At 38.8% G+C, this 16216-nt stretch overlaps 1 pseudogene; it reads right to left on the bottom strand.

Annotated features, from left to right (window-relative positions):
• Positions 1-5921: 5921 nt before the first annotated feature.
• LOC147829697 (uncharacterized) lies at positions 5922-13537 on the bottom strand (annotated as a pseudogene).
• Between the last annotated feature and the right edge of the window lie 2679 nt (positions 13538-16216).

A 16216-nucleotide genomic window follows, 5' to 3' on the forward strand; every position in this document is an offset into this window, starting at 1 on the left:
TATACAGGGGGTAACTTCAATTCTTTTACATTTACTTAGACATGTAAAAGCTAGAATGTAGTCTAAGCTTAGACATGTATGAGCTAGCATGTAGTCTATTCTGCAGAATGACCTGTGTGCAGCCTAAAAGAATGTGTATTCTGATTTTGTGGCATGGAACACTCTGTAAACATCTATTAAGTCTATTTGTTCAATAGCTTGGTTCAGTTCCGAACTTCATTGTTAATTTTTTGTCTAGATGATGTGTCTATTTGTGATAGAGGGGTATTGAGGTCCCCCATTACAAGTGTATTAGTGCTTATTTGGTTTTTCATGTCCATTAATATTTGTTTTGTATAGTTGGGGGCATTCGTATTTGCTGCATATATAGTTAGGATTGTCATCACTTCCTATTGGATTGTTCCCTTCACAAGGATGTAGTGACCATCTTTGTCTCTCTTAATTAGTTTTGGTTTGAAATCTACTTTGTCTGCAAATAAGACTGCTACGCCTGCTTTTTTCTGGGTTCCTGTCGTGTGGAGAACTGTTTTCCATCCTTTTACTTTCAGTCTATGAATTTCCTTTAGAGTTAGGTGTGTTTCTTGTATACAGCATATTGCTGGGTTTTGCCTCTTAATCCATTCTGGCAGTCTATTTCTTTTGATTGGTGAATTGCGGCCATTAACATTGATAGTTATAATTGATAGATATTGACTCATCCTTGTCAGAGGATGTTTTACTGTTGTTGGCTCTTTTATTTCTTATTTTTTCCCCCTTTCCCTTTAGTGTCTTACCTTGCCTGGTGGCTCCCCTATGTTGGGCCTCATGGAGTTGTGACCTTCATTGTCTTTTTCTAGGATATTGCTTAAAATTGTTTGGAGTGCTGGTTTGGTGTTCATGAAATTTCTCAGGTGTTCTTTGTCATGGAAGTATCTAATTTCCCCATCTATTTTTAAAGATAATTTTGCAGGATACAACAGTCTAGGTTGGAAGTTATTTTCTTTTAGGGCTTGAAATACTTCAGGCTCTCCTTGAGTTGAGGGTTTGTGTTGAGCAGTCTGCCATGATTCTGATGGGCTTTCCTTTGTAGGTGATTTGTTTCTTTTCTCTAACTGCCTGTAGAGTTTTGTTCTTCTGCTGGGTTTCTGGGATCTTGACTATTATATGCCTATATGTAGTTTTTTTTAAATCATGGGTAGTTGGACTTCTATATGCCTCACTTATCTCTATGTCCAATTCTCCACCTCTGTCTGGGAAGTTTTCTACTATTACTTCTGTGAACAGTTTTTTCATGTCAATTGTACTTTCTCCTGTTTTTTCATGGACTCCTATCAGTCTTATGTTATTCTCCTTTGCATCATCTAGCAGCTGCTGGATTGATTTCTCATGGTCCCTTACTATCTTTAAGAAATCTCTGTTTTCATGGTCCTTAACTGCAATCCTGTCTTCTATAGTGATACTCTCTCTTCAGATTCTCTTAGTCTGCTCTGCATGCTTTCAATGGAGATTTTAATCTCCTGAATATCTGTTTGAATCTGTTTCATGGATTCCATTTCTTTCCTATGTTGGATGATCATGGTTTCCATTTCTTTCTTATGCTGAGTATTCATGGCTTCCATCATGTTTCTGTGCTCATGTATTTTCTTATGTTTCTGTTCTAGAGCCTCTAATCATGTCTTTCACTCTGCTCACCATCTCTGTAGTTATCTAGGAGATTATTTCTGCTTTGAGTTTTTTTAAAGCCTCATTCATCTGTTTTGTTACTTCATGTGCCATCAGTTCAGGTTGCCTGGGTGGTTGATTGCCTGACTTTTCCACTTCATTTCCCCTAGAATTTCCCTTTGGTGGGGTGGGGGTCTGGGCTTGTGCCTTGCTTAAATGTCTTCTCATTTTTGTTTTTGGTACTGTCCTTGGTTTAATTTCTGGGCTGATACTTCAAAATTGCTTATGGTAAGTATCTTTGTTGCTTGTATTTAGAACCCTTGTGGAATGATTGCTTCTCAGAAGTGTCGTCCAGATATAGCTGGTCTTTAGGATTTGAGTCTCTAATGACTCTGAGGCTGTCTCCTTTTCATTATACCAGAAAGGACAACTGATTAGATCAATCACAACACCTTAGCCCAAGTGATACAATCAGTAACACCATAGCATCAAGCACAGCTTAGAAAATGACAATTTGTGGTAGTTATTAATCTATCACCTTTAACTGTGTGAATTAAATCAAAATCGAGGACCCACCCAACATATGTTTATAGTGAATAAACTCTTCAATATAGCAACTTTACCCTTCAGGATGGGGAGTTAGAAGGAGTTGGGGTGGGAGGAATAGATAGGTAGAAGGATAAGGAAAGCTTAGCAGTGAGCCCAGATGACACAGGAAGATCACACAAACTCTAAGAAACTGTTGAAAACATAGGAAAACACAGAATGAAAGAACAAATATGAGAACAGAACAACCTAACAGCAATAAGGAGGCTAGAAACTATATTTTCTTTCCTTTAAAACCAATGACAATCAAGACAAGGAAAAAGAGAAGAAAAGTAAAGTAAAGAAGAAATCTGAATTAGGGCCAGAACAGGAACAAAAAGGAAGATTAAGAACAATGTAGGACAGTGAGAGAATGAGAGAGAGAGAGAGAGAGAGAGAGAGAGAGAGAGAGAGAGAGAGAGAGAGAGAGAGAGAGAGAGAGAGAGAAAAGAAAATAAGAAGAAAAAAGAAAAATTTGAAAAGAATAGAAAAAATAAAAATTAAAAATAAGAGCAAAATAATATTTTTAAAATAACAAAAAATAAAAATGAAGGGCCTCCTTCAGGGTATGTCTCTGCTGTCACAATATACAATGTAGGCAGTAGCGTACAGATATAAGTCAGTGAGTCTCAGCAAACCAGTAGCAGACCCATGAGATTAAGGCAGATTTCTGGCTGCAAGTCCCAAGTTGAGCTCCCTGTCCTCCTGCAAAGCAGGGTTGAACTCTGCAATGTTCTACTGCAGGTTATAGCTGCCCTTTCCTTGAAGATAGTCCAGGTTCTGATGGGAGGTAATGATCCCTCCAACTTACCAAGTACAGTGGTCTGGTATGCCTTTATTGCAGAGATTTTCTTCACTTTTCCAGTGGGCTTCAATTTTCATCAAGGAGCCTGGGAGAGACCCTCTTTCTGTTGTTCACTTCTGCTCTATCTTCTGGAGCTCAAATCAATGGCCTTTATGACCCCTGTACCTCTGTAGTGTGGAACCAGGTACCAGCACAGCCAGGAGGCCAGAGGCGGGGTGGGGGGGTTGCTGCAGGTGCCCATGAGGCTTAGCTGGTCACTGGGGGGTGGGGCGTGGGTGGGACGGAGCCCTGCTCCATGTGGCTGAGGTCCTCACTGTCTGCTTGCTGGTCAGTGGGGGGCTTTGAGCATCTCTTAATAAGAAAACCTCATTGTTTTTTCAATGAAGAACTTAACCTTTTGGTGATAGTCAATGCAAATGTATTACAATAATACTCAGCGAGGTTTGTTAGGGTGTCTTCTCCATAAGGCTTGAACAAGAAAACCACTGGGAATCCCATCAGTGGACAAAACTGAAATGAATTAAATTTCGGGCAACTGCTTTTTTATCCACCAAGGGGAGTCTAGTCCAGCAGTCCCCTTCAAGCCCTAGGGATCCTCACTTATTTACCTTAACAATTTTCCCAGATGATTTCAGACCATAACAGTCAACACAGTACTCTGACAAAAAAAAAAACAAACAACTTCCCAAGTATGACCTCTTTACTGATCAGAAATGGTGCACCAACAAGTTATTACATGTAGACAACAATAGGCACTATATTCACAAAACCCATTTCTATATCATTTTGATTGACAGATAACAGATATCTTTTTAAAGACATCTTTTACCTTTATTTAAATTACCCCACTGCTAAGTTATGTGAACCACAAGCATTAAGCTGTATACCTAATTGTTTAAACTTATATAAAACTATTTTCCATGGACAGCTAAAAAAAAAAGATCAAAGAAAGAAAATTAGAGTATTGTGCAAAAAAAAGTTATTTTCTTTTTTTAAAAAGACAGAGCAGTAGCAGGTGTTGTAACCAGTTACAAGCACATATTGGACAGACAGACAAGTATACAAGACAATTGCCTTTCTTTCTTTCTTTCTTTTTCTTTTTTTGGTACTGGGGATCGAACTTGGGACCTTGAGCTTGCAAGGCAGGCAGCTGTGCCACTGAGCTAAATCCCCAGCCCTGACAATTGCATTTAAATCAGAGTGCACTCTCAGATATATTGTGCCCTTTAGATGTCACAAGAACACTGAGGTGGGTGGGGGGATGGTTCTTATCCTTCTGACAAACTGTCCTAATTTTGCATAGGTAACACACTTAACTCTTGTTTTCTCTTAGTTTCTTCTTAATGTAACAGAGGAAGTGTAAAGGGGCCTGGTTTTTAGGAGGCATTTCACAGACCCATGGAAGTTTGGATGAGGGGCAAGCCTTTTCCCCTATGGGTGCATATACTTTGTTAGCTCTGTCACCCCTAAGATTCTTTCCCTCTCTCCTTGATTAAGAGATTCACTAAAGGCAAACAAGTTAACATACATGGAGAAGTCACCCTTTCCAAAGCTCTTTATATATTTATCTGGGTCATCTATGAAATTTTCAATCTGAAGTAAGTAAATGGGACCTGTTTTGGTTCTCCTCCCTCAAATTGTTTCCATGGAGCAGTAATCCAGCAGGAGGAGCTGTAGGGCTTTTCTAAGAGTGAAGAGGAGGAGCCCAGCTCTGGCTCCCATCTCCCCATGGTGCCCCTCTTGTCCCTTCTTTGCCCCTGGTCCTGCATACATTCCAGTTTTTCAGCAGTCAAGACCCACTTGGGATGGTCCCAAAGTGTGCAGAAAGTTGGACATAGGGCACCTCATTTCACTTTCCATCTCCCTTACAGAAAAAATCTAACTGAATAATAATGTTAAAATTTAGGGAGCCCCCCAAATGGTATTGCACCCATGCCTCAGTGAAAAGATGTCTTTTTCCTTAAGGGACTGGGGATTTAATTCTTTCCAGTATTTGAGGAGACATTCCAGGGAAGAGTGCAGTGGAACAGCTAAGGATTCGGCACCCATGTGTGGGGAAATAAAAGGTGGGGGGAGACAAATGGAGGCTTAGTTCCACTGAACCTCCTACTGTCCCCATGGAAACTACCTTCTGGCATGCATCCCTGAACAAACCACCTCTGAACTGGCTTTTGAGAAGATGTCTCTTGTCCACTGTACTGGGGCTGGGTGCTACCTGAAATCCCTGCTGTTACTCCAACCTACCCCAAACTGATAGGGTGTGTGGCATTGACATTTTCCTGACCACAGCCAAGGAGGCCCAGGTCCCAAAGACCCTTTCTCGTGGCCTAAATAGCACTGATATCTCCAATCCTCAAATGTATGCAATTCCCAAAAAGCTCTTTTCCTTATGGGTTGGAAAAGAATCCAGAGCCAATTCTCAAGAGACTCAGGGGCTCCAGAGGAGGGGCAAATTAGGAAATGTGAGTTAAAATAGGTCATCAAGTCAGACTTTGGATGGTTAGGCCTTAATTTATATTCTCAGATGGGGTAGATTTATAAAACCTCCAACAGGTGAAGCAGGTAGAGGGGTCTTCTGACAATGACCTCTCTAGGACCAAATTAGGCTTTAATGTCCTTATACAAAATATCTAGGATTCCCAGAGTATGGAAAAATAGGTGACAAATGACAGAAAACAAATTTTGCTGTCTAGACCAAGAGGGTGTGAAGAATCTAAATGGACAAGTGGCCATGAGAAACACTTCCTTAAGAATAATCTGTCTTTGTATGTGAAAGAAAGAGGCTAGAAATGGTCTGAAAGAAATGTTGCCCTACAGTGTGTAGGCAGAGTGTGTGGGACATGTAGAGAGTCCTATCCTTCCTCCCCTCTCACCCATGCACCCTAAATCTAACCAGATCGGAAGAATCTCCCATTAGCATAGTTTCCCTTCTAGCATGAATCTGCCACTAAGCCATATGATGATAAAGTTTGAGTTGCCTTCTTGTCAGACTGCACTGAATCGACCCAGCACACTCAAAAGGGGCCCAGTTAGGTTTCCACTGTGCTAGATCATGGTGGTGGTGGTGGGATATCTAAGAAAGTGAGCCGAGAAGAGGACAGAGTGTCCTCCCATGTCTACTCCCATTTAGGCAGAGTATACTGTGTCTAGTGGTCTTCCCATCCTGGACAAGCCTCTGTTTATATTATGTCTGGTGGTTCGGGGTCTAGGGGTCCACAGACTCACCCTCACTGGTCTTGTCTCTCTCTCCAATGTAGAAAGAGGAAGAGGAGTCAAAACAAGATCAGTGCAAAGCAAAAGTAATTTTATTGTGCTTATTGCAAGAGAAAGTGATAAAGATCCATCCAGAGGAGTGGTGGGACCCAGAGCTGAGACACCACTGAATCTAGGGCTGCAGTTTTATTTCATGGGGTAGGGGTCGGTCTCCATTTCCCTGAGGGTTGACATTTGATTGATTGGATATGGGGCTTGCTAGGGATTTGGTCTTGTGGGCTAATGAGGAAGTATGGGTAAGCGTGGCAACCTGCACTAGGAGGGACAGTGTTGTTTGCACAGAGGCCAGTGTGAACACCATAACCTGTCAGCTTCAAACCACAAAGCTGCTTGAAAACTGCTAACTGCTCATAGCCACATAGCCACACTCAGGCTGCTTTTTCTACTTTCTCAGAAGGGCCCAGGTCTTTAATTCTAACCCTACTAAGGGTCCCTTCTCTCCCTATACCATAGTTAGTATTAGGCCATTCTCAAAGGGGAATGGAATTGGGCTGAGGTATAGTTCATTAGTGTAGCACTTGAGTAGCATGTTCAACCTCCTGGGTTCAATCTCCAGCACCACAAAAAAGCCAGCAGAAAACCATGAAACAAAAATTATGGGTCAAATGGGAAAGGGATCAAGAGATAGAAGGAGGAAGAAGGGAGGTGGGAGGGAAGGAAAGGATGAGGGACGAGAAAGAATCAGGATGTGTTATGTACATATACCAACTCTACACAAGGAATGTAAATGTTATTTACTGTAAGCATGTGCAAAAAAGAAAAGAAAAGTATCAAGGGATGAATAGAGGGGGTAGGGAGGAAAGGGAAAGTGGATGAAAAAGGAATTAAGAGATGTTATGTACGTGTATCAATTTCCCACATGAAAGGTAAGCATTATGTACTACACACATGTACTAATGAACTAAATTTTTTTAAGTAGAGGGAAAAAATTTTAAAAATTTGTATTGCTTACAAAATTGTAAATTTTTATAAAGTGAATATTACTCCATTTTTCAAAATTTCACTGGTCAGCTTCAGTTAGATGCAGTCAGAAGCCACTTCCACTCTGTAGTCCTCGGAACACAAATTGCAATCTAATTTTCTATTAAAAGTGAAAATCTTATTCAGAGTCCTAAGTGACTATGCTATACTGATTTCTGCAGCTGAATGTGTGGGTGCCTAGCATCATGAATTAAGTTGTCTTTGTAACAACTGAGCCATGTCTCTGTGTCTGAGTTCATTTCACAGGCACTGCTCTTCCCACTGCAGCCCTGGATCTTTCCATGCACTGAATCTGAAGGCTGGCAGGGAGAAAAATGCTTCACTTTCCTTGCTCAAACTCTGCTAAATTTAACTTGTCTAAGGGATTTTTCCTTTTAATATTAACTATGAGCTGGAAACTACAAGGGTATTTCAATATGATTAGGAATTAGTCATATTTATTCAATGTGTATATTCAAAATTTTTTTTTTTTTTGGTACTGGAGATCGAACTTAGGACCTTGCGCTTGTGAGGCATGCAGTGGAACCACTGAGCTAAATCCCCAGTCCAATGTGTATATTCTATTCACATCTCTAACAAATCTAATGCCATGAGTGGTGGTTCATGCTTGTAATCACTTCTCTGGAGGTTGAGGAAAGGGATCACAAATTCATGCCACCCTATAAAATTTAGGGAGATACTCTATGAAAAAATGGGGGATGGGACTAGGAATGTAGTTCTGTGAGACCTGAGGTTTAATCTGCAGTAAATCACCCCCAAAATCAAATTTTTAAGTAAAATTATTTTTTATGTTTATAAAGCATGTTTTTAATTTGTCTTTAAATCACTTAATAAAAATTAAGTCCCTTAAACAAATTTCAGGGAAATTAAGTTTATGTAATTATCTAGCCTTAATTATACCCAGAATAGAAGTATCATTATTGTTTTTTGCTTGTTTGTTTTTACAAACCAGTAATTTTCCAAGGAGAAAAGTAAGGTTGAAAGTTTAATGTGCAAACTGTAATGTTAACACTGGGTAGTCTTGTTTCTAAGTTCTTCTTACTGATTTGGCACACAGGGAAGTGTTGGCACAGGCCCAGGATCTCCTGCTACACTTCTCTACCAGGGAACACAATCCCTGTGGGAATAAAGCAATGCATTCTGAGCCCAAGAAAGATGGGTGCGAACCTCCCTGAGGACAGCAGGTGCAGGGTTGAGACAGGAGATAGGGTGTGGCTTAGACTGGCTGGGAAGAGAGGCCTGGCAGGATCCCAGAACCTAGGCAACATTGCCTCCCCAGATCCCGTATGTAAGTTCTTGCCAGTTCCTGTGAAGTGTGGATGGCATAAAGAGAGACACCATGAAGAGCCTGCTACAGTGTCTCTTCAGGATAGCCTGCTTGTGTCCCCCAGGATGTGCTTTTAATTTTGCTTTTATTTCCTCTCTTTTTTTGTGCCCCAAGTTCACTGTGCAGAGCGTTTCTCCCTCATCCTTCACTTTTTCAAATAAACTTTGGCTTCCTTTTTGCTTGTCTTGTTCCATTGTTTGTTCAAGAAGAGAAGGAAGGACCTGGAAAATGTTTATGTGCTGAGCCATTTCTTGAAGGTGCTATCCAATAACAGGCCCTGGATATCCTGGGAAGGACACCTGTGTGGCAGCTGCTTGGGGATGTGCAGAGAGAGCCTCTAGACAGCCCATTTGGGGTTCTGTGGACTTGGGACACCAGCTGGTTTGGATGGACAGGTGCTTGGCAGAGCAGCCAAGGAATGCAGCATAAGGCAGTGGTGAGCTGAGAGGTGCACAGAGGTTCCCTGAGATTAGCCTGAGAGGTGGCATGGAGGTTCCCTGAGATCAGCCTGGGACACTTGGGACACCCCAGCCTTGGCCTCTGGAAGAACTGGTTGAGCTTGGACCTGCAGGGCAGGCACTGCATGGGGTAGAGAAGAGTGGAGCCACAGCCATCACTGAGGGCTTTCAGGGTGCATTGTTGAAATGAGGAAACAGACCTCCAAAGTACAGGCTAGGTGGGCAGAAGCACTCGGCAGCTCCTGACCTCCCTAGGCTTTCGATAAAGTGTGACACAACACTGTTCTGAGGACACACACAAGTCAGCAGCTACTGTACTTCCTGAAGCCATCAATATCCCTTTTCCCACTAAGACCACCCCTCTGAGTGCCTCGGTGAAGCCCCAAGAAGAGGGATCTGGTGTTGTGCAAAGACCCTACACTGCCTCACCCAGTGTTCCTTTAGGGAATGGGGAGAACCTCTTTCTCTGCTGGATGCCCACCCCCAGCCATGCTCTTGGGCATAGGATACAGTAGCATTGACTTAACATCTGCACAAACTTCTGCTGCTGAGGAGCCCTGGGCTGTGGCCATAGGTGAGAGGTATTAAGGGGATCAGCGTGTATAAGTACAGTCACCAGAGCCTCTCTCCCAGCATCCTTGAGCAGCAAGTCAGTAGCTGTCAAGTGCCTTCATCCTGTAAGCACAGGGCTGGAGATGGGCCTTTCGGGGGAGAGGGCTGCATGCATCCCTTGAAGATACCCACAATTGCCAAGAAGACTAGGCCGGGCTGCGCCCTGCAGGTGGCACTAGAACTCCTGCCCTTGAGAACCTGAAAATACAGCAAACCCCAGAGAAGGAGGGACCTAGCCACATGGGGGCTAGAAAACAGAGTTCATCAAGGCAGACAGCAGGACAGGAGGAGGGGGCCCAGGGCTCCAGGATCAGGGAGAGACACCCACATGTCCCTCCTGCTGGGGAGAGGGAACCAAGCCAGAATGGTAATGAAGAACAGCTATGATGCATATGTAGCTAAAGAACTAAAAAGACAATGACATACTTGAGATAATCAAGAAATGAAGAATTCCTTTTTTAAAAAATTCTGAAAGTGCCATGTATGAAGTCTTGTAACAGGCGCCATCTCCTAACAAACAGAATATGCCTTCATGTTGAAATTTTTATTCTCTTACATGAAATAATGAACTAATTCTAATAGGAACACTTTTCTCCTAATTATAGAGTATCTATTGCATACTCTGCACTGTTCTGAATATTTATTTCACATAAATTTCAAAATAACTATAGTATTTAAAAGCCTCAGGAATTTTCATCTGAAAAACTTGGTTCAATAAATACATTAATCTATATAAAGTCTTTAAACAAATTGAAAGGAACAAGTTAAAATTAATGTAAATTATTCTCTATCAGAAAGAAATAATATACCACTTTAAAAATGTGCCTTACTGTAGTTGTCATGGAATTATATTTTCAAAGTAAACTTGGTACAACTTAAAATAGCAAAAGCTCACTCTGAAAAATTTTCTACAGGTAAAAGAATACTTCATAAAATTCCACTAGTAAGCCATAGTAAGTTCTGCATTAGTAATAGGCAAATAAAAATGGTCAGATTTAGCAAGAAGAACCAGGAACAATAACATCTTGAGTAAATAAATGTAGCCAAATAAAACGTTTAATTATATGTGGTTTCTTGTTTACTAGCAAATAATCACACCTTTTGAAATTATCTTTTGGTTCAATAATTTTCTTTTCTTCTCAGTAAGTATTCACTCAGACATAAATCTACACACATACACAGTACATAATTATACAATTCAACTATTCTTGGTTCATTATTAGCTAATAATATGTATACTTTTCCTTTAATGTAAATAAATACAAAGATCTGTGTGTATTTTGCAACCCTAAAGGAGTGAGAAGTGAAAATAAACCAGAGTAAATTTAAAAATAGCAATTAACAATTCAGAAAGGGCTTATTTTTAAATTTCAGTATTGTAATTTCCCAGTAATTACAAATGGAGAAATGAATAAAACTATGACTAATGAAAATACCACTCTCCAAATTATCTCAAGTTCAATTATTATAGATAGATAAGCTAGGTAGAAATATTATAGGCAGTCAGATAGGGCTAAGTCCTCAAGAGGGCCAGGACAAAGGTGAAACACACCATAGCTGCACATCGGCTGAAAACCAGGCCTCAAGATGGAGAGATGAGCAAACCCACATACTTCTTTAAAGAACTGGGCTTAGTGAAGTATAGATAGGCATTGACCACCCCACCCTGGATGTGACCAGAGACCTCTGGACCCACCTCCTCCTGGGAGAATCCTTGTTCTTTCCATTCATGCTTGTTATGTGACTGGCTTCCCAACTGGACCACCATTACCTAAGTGACTGTACTTGTAACCTTATTGGATGTTCATGGCTGTGGTCCACATTGTTTCTATGTGGGTTTCACCCTATAAAACTTCTCTGTAAAGTGGGGTCCTTGGCTACCCATTTGGGACACTTACTGGCCCTCAGGAGCTTTCCTATCAATAAATATCTTCCTACTTTTAACCTCCATCGTTCCTAGGACTCATTCTTCGATTTCTAGAGAACAAGATCTTGGCGTATCATACAGTTAACAGGTTGGGAGATACAATATTTCATATTTCGCATCACACAATCACCCTAGGAAAAAGATACAGCATTATTTTATTTGCTCAATAGTATATTGTTACCATCTAATTCTTAAAAACTTGAACAAGATGGAAGAGTTTAATGTCTGTGGTAGAATATCATTCACTACACAACACTGTTAGCACATTATGAACCTTTCTTTTATTCACTAAAAAATTGAAAATTTAAAGAAAATAATTCAAAATTTACTGCATGTTCTCTGTAAAAAAAAAAACAACACTTCATTAACTGTCTGAAAGCAGTTTTGTTTTTCAGGTACAATGATCAATTTGAGTTTTTTGTTACCTAGTTTTCAAAATTGAGGCTATTTAATGGACAGGGATGTATAAAAAGTTTAAGGTTTGATTAAACAGTCTGACCCTTCTTTACATTTGTAGGTTTTCTTGCTAGTGTAAATTTTTAAATGTTTTTTATGTTGAGTAAGATGTGAAAAACAGTTACAGGCTTTTCCAGAAGCTTTACCTTGATGAGATTTTTATCTAACATGAATATGGTGATGTTGACTAAGCTTTGAATACTGGTAAAGGCTTTATCACATTACTTACATTTTTACGGCTTCTCTCCACTATAAATTCTTTAGGGCTCATTAAGGTTAAGCTTTGATCATATTCTATACCACATTCTTTACATTTGTAGGATTTCTCTCCAATGTATATTCTTGGGTTCTGGTAAGACGTGAGCTTTGATAAAAGCCTTTGCCGCATTCTTTGCATTGTATCGTTTTTTTCTAGTATGAATTATTGGGTATTCAGTAAGTGTTGAACTTCTGTCAAAGGCTTTGTCACAGTGTTTACATTTTTAGGGTTTCTCTCCAGTATGAATTCTTTGGTGTTGAGTAAAGGCTGAGCTTTGATGAAAGGCTTTGCCACATTCTTTACATTTGTAAGGTCTCTCTCCAGTGTGTCTTCTCTCATGTAAAGTAAGATTTGAACTTCCAGCAAATGCTTTGCCACATTTTTTACATTTGTATGGTTTCTCTCCAGTATGAATTCTCTGGTGTCTAGTAAGATTTGAGCATTGATGAAAGGCTTTCCTACATTCTTTACATTTGTAGGGTTTCTCTCCAGCATGAATTCTCTGGTATTCAGTAAGAGTGGAGCGATATTTAAAGGCTTTGCCACAATCTTTACATTCACAGTGTTTCTCTGCAGTATGAATTCTCTGATGTCTGATAAAATTAGAGCTTTGATTAAAGGCTTTGGTACATTCTTTACTTTTGTAGGGTTTCTCTCCTGTATGAATTAACTGGTGTTGAGTAAGAGTTGAACAAAATTTAAAGGCTCTGCCACAAACTTTACATTTGTAAGGGTTCTCTCCTCTATGAATTCTCTCATGTTGAGTAGGAGCTATGTTTTGTTTAAAATCTCTGCAACAACCTTTACATTTGTAGGGTTTCTCTTCAGTTTGAATTTTCTGGTGTTGAGTGAGGGCTGAAATTTTGGCAAAGACTTTGTCACATTCTTTACATCTTTAATTTTTCTCTACAGTATCAGTTGTCTGGTGTTGGATATGGACACTTTGATGGACAATAAATTTTGAGCACTGATCAAAGACTTCACCACATTTCTCACATTTGTAAATATTCTGTAGAAAATGAATACACTGATGTTTACAAGGATTTGAGCCATGTGCAGAGTTTTCATGAATTTTATTACACTGATAAATTTTCTGTCCAGTGTAAATATCCTGGTAATTTTGTTGGGTAGAGTCCTCACTAAAGCCCTTCCCTTGTTCATTATGTATATCGTGAGTTTTCCAAATATCTATAGCTGGATTTTGATTAAGCATTAACAGATGGGTAAATAATGTCCCATACTTTTCAAAACTGTTTATTATGGCAGAAGAAAGACCAATTTGGTGATTGCAGAATAATGTATTTTTCATAAAGGAAATCTCTAACTGATCACATCTAGAAGTCTGCTTGTCTTTTTAAAGTCTCTTGTCTACAGACATGTTTGAATGAAAATTTAATCCAAAGTCAAAGAATTTGAATTTTTTCAAGTAATTAACTGAATCACAAGCGAGACACATTTTTAGCTTAAATTTTCTTTGTAAGATAAGTTATATTTCATAATTTGATGTGAATGTTCACTTATGGAATCACAGGGATCACTGAAAGTAAGTGGCACAAATTCAGATACTTTCTTAGATGTTATATGGTTTTGGTCACTGTTGACAGTGAAGTTTCTACTATTTTTAGCTGTCCGCCATTGATTAAGTACATTACAAAATGATTTTGGACCTTCACACTTATCAACAATTTCTCATTCTTTTCTAAGTTGTAAACTGCTATGGCCATAATTTTTGTATCTCTGACTTGTCACTTTACAGAAGGAATAATGTACTTCTGGCTCAGATAAAAATCCTTGAATATGATGAGAAGATATACCTGAAAAAATGAAAATAATAACTATCCCAGTTAGTTAACTTAGGTCAATATTTTTACAAATCTAACAGTTAATATTATAGTAAGTGGAATACTTGAATAGGATAATAGAGTACAAAAAACACAAAAGTCTTAACTTTCCCATAGATACATGAGCTGAACAACAAAATACTGATTAGATTCCCTTTATGAGAACACTCAAAAATCTGTTAAAAGTTTACAGCAATCTTACTGAGTACAATTCTAAAATGGGATGGAAGTGTACTCCTTAAATTTGTCAGTCGCAATTCCTTCTTCTGCCTTTCCACACTGGGTAACTATGAAAAAACCTTTCAATCCACTACTGTGACCCTCGGAAACAGAAAAGTGGAATACATGAACATATTTATGGTTTTGTGAGGGTGATCTAAAAACTGATTTGTATCTGCCTTTAAACAGCAAAGGAGAGATAATACGTATATTTTATAAGACAGTTCAGGCTACTTGAGATTAAATCTAAATCTAAATCTTAATAAAGTGAGGACAGTACCACAAATAATCAGCAGGTATAGGAAAGACTGGAGTCTTAAGAAATATGGGTAAACTTTTTAACTGAAAAATTACAAATATAATTCCAGGACAGACACATACTAAAACAGGTTTGAAAGGCAGGAGTCATGTCTAGCACAGCATGACATTTTCAAATTACACATTATTATACACAACTGTCATTTCTACGGTAGGAACACTACACATATCTGATTAGTAGTTCTTATAAATGCACCATATTAACTCTATTCCTCATATTGTATAGTATATTTCTTAAGCTTTCTAAACCTTGTTATTTAAAATTCTGTAATCTAACAGTATCTCAACCCATTCTCCAACAATCTTAGAATTAAGAACCCCATTTTATTTTCTATGTGTATAAACTTTTAAGATTTCACATACAAATGAGATTTTTCAATAACTGTATCAAGCTTACTTCATTTATATAAAATCCTGCATGTTTGCCTGTACTGCATCAAATTTCAAGATTTTCTCTTTTTATGGCCAAATAGTGATTTTTGTTCTTATTTATTCATTCACTGAAGAGAACTTTGATTGATTTCATATCATGGTTATTGTGAATAATGTGTCAGGTAACTCCTTGTAGATATTGCAGCAATTGGGAAAGGGACCAAGAGTTGGAGGGAGCAGGGAAAGAGAGGATAAGTAAGGAATGGAAAAAAGATAGAGAAAAGAATTAAGATGTATTATGTACATATACTAACTCCCTGTGATAATTGTAACCATTATGCATGGCAAACATGTGCTTAAAAGAAAAGAAAGATGGTTAGCTGGGCCACACACACACACACACACACACAAATGCTCAATGAACTAAAACAAGAACACAGAAAAGTGCAGGAGATAAGGAAAACAAGAACATTAACACATAAAATAATTTTAATAGAAACAAAGAAAACTGGTGTAAGAATTCAAAAGTAACAATGCCTGAAATATTCTTTAATATGAGGAAAGAAAAAGGTATCTGAATTCATGTAGGTCAATTATCTCCAACTAGGATAAACATGAAGAGCTTCAAAAGGGAACACATTAAAATCAAAGTTTGAAAAACCACAGAGAGGGCCAGGGATTTAGCTCAGTGGTGCCGCCTCCTGCCTCGAAAGCACAAGGACCCGAGTTTGATCCTTGGTACCAAAACAAAACAAAACAAAACCCACAGAGAATCTTCAGAGATGCAAGAAAAAAATGATGTGTCAACTATAACCTTGCTTCGATGTGATTATCAGTAGATTTCTCTATAAATTCCTTGAAATCAGAAAGGAATTAGGGAAAACAAAGTGCTGATAGAAACAAAAACTGTAAAGAATATTGCATCCAGTAAAATTTGCCTTCTACTGAAAACAAAAGTAAATACTTTCTAAGATATAGAAATGCTCAAACAGTTCAACACCATTAGAAATTTAGAAGAAATGCAAGACAGAGGCCATCCCATTGAAAAATAAAATAATGTTGCATAGCAATACAAGTCATATTAAATTTTATACCTCACAGAGAAATTCATATGCACACACAGAATTCTGTACTGAAAGGTG

The sequence above is a fragment of the Heterocephalus glaber genome, unplaced genomic scaffold, assembly GCF_053883595.1.
Source record: "Heterocephalus glaber isolate CG9 unplaced genomic scaffold, H.glaber_assembly_v1.0 deba00000546, whole genome shotgun sequence".
Taxonomy (NCBI): Eukaryota; Metazoa; Chordata; class Mammalia; order Rodentia; family Bathyergidae; genus Heterocephalus; species Heterocephalus glaber.